This window comes from Aquarana catesbeiana, linkage group LG03 (genome assembly GCF_042186555.1).
Source record: "Aquarana catesbeiana isolate 2022-GZ linkage group LG03, ASM4218655v1, whole genome shotgun sequence".
NCBI classification, from domain to species: Eukaryota; Metazoa; Chordata; class Amphibia; order Anura; family Ranidae; genus Aquarana; species Aquarana catesbeiana.
In genome coordinates, this window is record NC_133326.1 from 534,763,709 (window position 1) to 534,768,526 (window position 4,818).

A 4,818-nucleotide genomic window follows, 5' to 3' on the forward strand; every position below is an offset into this window, starting at 1 on the left:
GGCAACTGGCCATAGCACCCAAACATCAGGAGGAAGCGCATGTGGCCAATAGCCCAATGGACTGTGTTATTATGGGCCCATACCACAGCCCCATGTGTTGATGCCAAGAAGTACCCCCTGACCAAGGACTAAGCAGATTTGGAGGATATGCCACTGGGGGGACCACAATCTATAGAATGTCTCAGTGGGAATGAGCGTCTCGCTATAAAGTACTGTACGTTGTCCTGTATCTCGAGTCGATCCCACTGTCTCAGGATCGATCTGGCTGTAATGACAACAGATAAATGTGAGAATACGCTTGTGTAGCATAAGTAGTAAAATGTTTATAAGGAGTTCATAAAAATCCCAAAGGGAGGATGTTGTCCTGAGACAGGAACAAATCTCTGAAATTACAAAAAAGGAATACAACGGGGTGCCAGCTAAGTGCGGCATCAATGGGATTATTACAATTAAAAAGCCAAATGCAAACTCACAGAAAAATAAAATTAAAGAGCTACAATGCCTTGAAAAAGTTTTCATACACCTTGACATTTTCCACATTTTGTCATGTTACAACCAAAAACGTAAATGTATTTTACGTTGTAAATGTTTTTTTTCAATTTTTTTTTTTTTACAAATAAATATGTAAAAAGTGTGGCGTGCATTTGTATTCAGCGAGTGACATTTTTGCCCATTCTTCTTTGGAAAAATAGGATTTTTAAATACAGCTTACCTGTAAAATCCTTTTCTTGAGAGTACATCACGGGACAAAGAGTATTCATTACATAGTGGGTTAGATAGGCACCATCGGTGATTGGACACTGGTTAACCCCAATTAAGGAGAATTCCTCCCCTATATAACCCCTCCCATACGGGGAGGACCTCAGTTTTGTAGCAAAGCAATAGGTAACCACGTAAAACCCATAGAAGTGCGGGAGCTCTGTGTCTCGTGATGTACTCTCAAGAAAAGGATTTTACAGGTAAGCTGTATTTAAAAATCCTATATTCTTGATCATACATCACGGGACACAGAGTATTCATTGCATAGTGGGATATCCCAAAGCAATGCTCATTTGAGGGGAGGGAGACACAGATCAGAAAATAGACCGCAAATGGACCAGAGGAACTAAACTGCAGCCTGCAGTACACTGCGCCTGAAGGCGGTATCCTCTTGCCCTCTTACATCCACCTGAAAGAATCTGGTGAATGTACGGACTGAAGACCAAGTCGCAGCCTTACAGATCTGAGCTATGGAGGCCTGGTGATGCACTGCCCAAGAAGCACTAACAGCCCTAGTTGAGTGCGCTTTCACATGAAAAGGAGGAGTCTTCCTCTTTATATCATAAGCCTGAAAAATAACCTGTCTAATCCATCTAGAAAGAGTGGATTTCAACGCTGCTTGGCCTTTCTTATGGCCATCCGGCAGAATAAACAAACAATCAGTTTTCCGTATCTGAGCGGTTGCCTGCAGATAGACACTGACTGCTCTAACCACATCAAGAGTGTGCAAAGATTCTTCCTCCGCGGACTGCGGATCTGGAAAAAAGGATGGTAGGATTACATTTTTATTCTAATGGAATCCTGAAACCACCTTAGGTAAGATGGAACTATTAGGACGCATAACAATCCTGTCCTTGTGAATAATTAAACATGACTCTTTACAAGAAAAAGCTGCCAATTCTGATACTCTCCTAGCAGAGGATATGGCTATCAAGAAGACTAATTTTTTAGTCAAAAGCGCTAAAGGAGCCAGGTGCAGTGGCTCAAAGGGTTGTCCCTGTAAAGCCGACAACACCAAATTCAAATCCCATGGGCATACTGGAGGTTTGACTGGCGGATTTAACCGCAGTGCCCCCTGAATAAAGGCCCGGACAAGGGAATGTGAAGCAATTGGCTTCTGAAAAAAATACAGACAAAGCCGAAATTTGGACTTTGATAGTGCTCAAAGCCAATCTCATTTCTAGGCCTGACTGAAGAAAGGTCAAGATTCTGCTAATCATATACCTTCTAGGATGCCATCCCCTGGGTTCACACCAGGAAACATATGCCTTCCAGATTTGTAGTAAATAAGCCTGGAGGCCGGCTTTCTGGCATTGACCAGAGTGGAAAGGACTGACTCCGAGAGCCCACGGTCTTTTAAAATGTGGGTCTCAGCAGGTAAGCCATCAAATTTAGACTTCGTAAAGCAGGGTGGCAAATCGGCAAATCGGACCCTGTGTGAGCAGATCTGGCCGGAATGGGAGGACCCAAGGCCTGCCCACTGCCATCTTTACAATCTCTGCATACCAAGGTTGTCTGGGCCAAGCCGGGGCTACTAAAAGGACCGACTTTGCTTCCCTTTTGACCCTTACCAGGAACCGCGGAAGAAGTGGGTTTGGAGGGAAAGCATACACTAGATTGTACTGATCCCATGGGATTGTCAGAGCATCTGACCCCTGAGTAAGTACATCCTTGTTCTGGACACAAATTTGTCCAGCTTCCTGTTGAATCTGGACACGAATAGATCCACACCTGGTGTTCCCCACCTTTGACATATGGTCTGGAATATGTCGGGGTGTAGGGACCATTCTCCTGGGCATAATTGCCAGTGGCTTAAGAAATCCGCTTGCCAATTTTCCACTCCTGGGATGAATACCGCAGACAGGCAGGGAACATGGCTTTCTACCCATGCAGGAATGCGATTCCCCTCCCTTTGGGCATCCAGACGTCTGGTGCCTCCTTGGTGATTGATGTAAGCCACAGCCGTGGCATTGTCGGATTGTATCCGAATAGGATGACCCTGTAGCCTGTAAGACCAGTCCATGAGGGCCAAGTAAATTACCCGAATTTCTAGAATATTGATGGGCAAGCGTTTCTCGGTTGCAGACCATCTTCCCTGCGTGCATGTTTCTTCCAGAACTGCTCCCCAGCCTGTCAGGCTGGCATCTGTGGTTACAATCTTCCATTGTAGTGGAAGAAAGGCTTTGCCTTTCAAAAGATTTTTGGTTTGTAACCACCAATTGAAGCTTTTGCGTATCCTTGGGGATAGGCACATCGGAAGATCCAAGGCATGAGTCTTTTTGTTCCAAGCTGCGAGAATGCTTCTCTGCAGGGGCCTTGAGTGAAACTGGGCAAATGGAGTGGCAACCATCTTTCCTAACAGTCTCATACATAGCCGAATGGATGGACTCTTTTTGCTTAATACTAAGCGGACTAGAGCTCTTATGGCCTTGACCTTTGGCTCTGGTAGAAACACCCTGCCTTGAGGGGTGTCTATGATCATGCCTAGATACTCCAACCTTGTTGAAGGCTGCAAAGAAGACTTTTCTAGGTTGATTATCCAGCCTAGTCTTTCCAAATGTCTTACTGTCTTGAAGACAGTGCGGTTCAGGTGTGCCACCAATTGCTCTATGGGTAGCAAATCGTCTAGATAAGCTACCACAGTTATGCCCTGAGCTCTTAGATTTGCTAAGAGAGGGTCTAGAATTTTTGTAAAAATCCGAGGAGCTGTAGCGAGACCGAAAGGAAGGGCCCCAAACTGGAAATGGCGCTGGTCTACCGCAAACCTTATCTTTGGTGAGCGGGAAAAATCGGCACATGAAGATATGCATCCTTGATATCTATTGATGCCATAAATTCTCCCCCCTGCAAGGTGGAGACCACCGAACTAATTGACTGCAGTCAGAAGGATCGAATGTGTAGAAACTGATTCAGATCCTTTAGATCTAGGATGGGTCTGACATCTCCATTTGGCTTTGGAACGGTGAAGAGATTCGAGCAGAATCCTGAACCCTAATCTTTTGGGTTCATTTCTACTATCACTCTAGCCTACGGCACCTGGTATTTCCATGCGGTCTCCCATCCAGGTACTAACCAGGCCCGACCCTGCTTAGCCTCTGAGATCAGACGAGATCGGGCGCTTTCAGGGTGATGTGGCCGTAGGCCCTGGGATAGTAAGCGATCTAAGGCCAGTAGTAGCGGTTCTCGCTTTACTGGATCCTTGGGAATTCTTGACCTTTAGGAAACAAGCTGGTGGAAGCTCTAGGAACTCTATTTTGTAACCTAGAGATACTGAAGAGACCACTCACTTGTCTTGAACCTCTTCCCGCCAGGCTCCTGAAAACTGTAGGAGCCCCCCCCCACTCGGCCGAGTGGGGGCGCCCCTTCACAGGGATGTTTTGGGGCTCTGCTTGGCAGGCTTTCGTCCCCCAAGCTTTTTTCTGCCCTTGGGTGTGACCCTGGGCCTTTCCTCTGAAAGTAAATTGGGAAGGCCGACGCCACTACTTAGAGCCTGATGTTCCAGGGGAAGGGGAAAGAGACCATTTGAATGGTGGACGTTTACTCCTCTTAACTGGTAGGAGTGTAGATTTACCACCTGTAATTTTTTGGATAAAATTGTCTAGGTCATCCCCAAATAGGTGTTCCCCTTTGAATGGGAAGCCAGCTAAATATCTTTTGCATGAAAGCTCTGCTGCCCAACTTTTAAGCCAAAGGGACCTGCGCATGTGTACCAACAGGAGAGACAAATGAGATGCTTGCTGGGCAGTATCCAGAATGGAATTAATCATAAAACACAGCACCTGTGGAAGGTCTGCATAGTTCTCTACTTCCTCACTGGGAAGGAGGCCAAGCATCTGCTTATCCTGTTCCTTGAGGAATTGACACAAACCCACAGTTGCGACTGTAGGTTGGACTACAGCGCCAGCCATGGAGAGGAGGCTTTTAATAAAGTTTACAGCTTTTTATCAGTTGGATCTTTAAACACCTGAGCATTGTCCAAGGGCTTTCCTCCAGAGGATAAAGCATAGAAAACCTTTTAGGAGGAGTAAACAGTTTTATCGGGATGTCCCCAGTCCTCAT

The 4,818-nt window shown here is 46.0% G+C and overlaps 1 non-coding gene across 1 annotated transcript; it reads right to left on the bottom strand.

Annotated features, from left to right (window-relative positions):
* Positions 1–3,783: 3,783 nt before the first annotated feature.
* Positions 3,784–3,902, bottom strand: LOC141135991 (5S ribosomal RNA). Its single transcript, XR_012243660.1, has one exon. It is a non-coding gene; the product is annotated as a 5S ribosomal RNA (ribosomal RNA).
* Between the last annotated feature and the right edge of the window lie 916 nt (positions 3,903–4,818).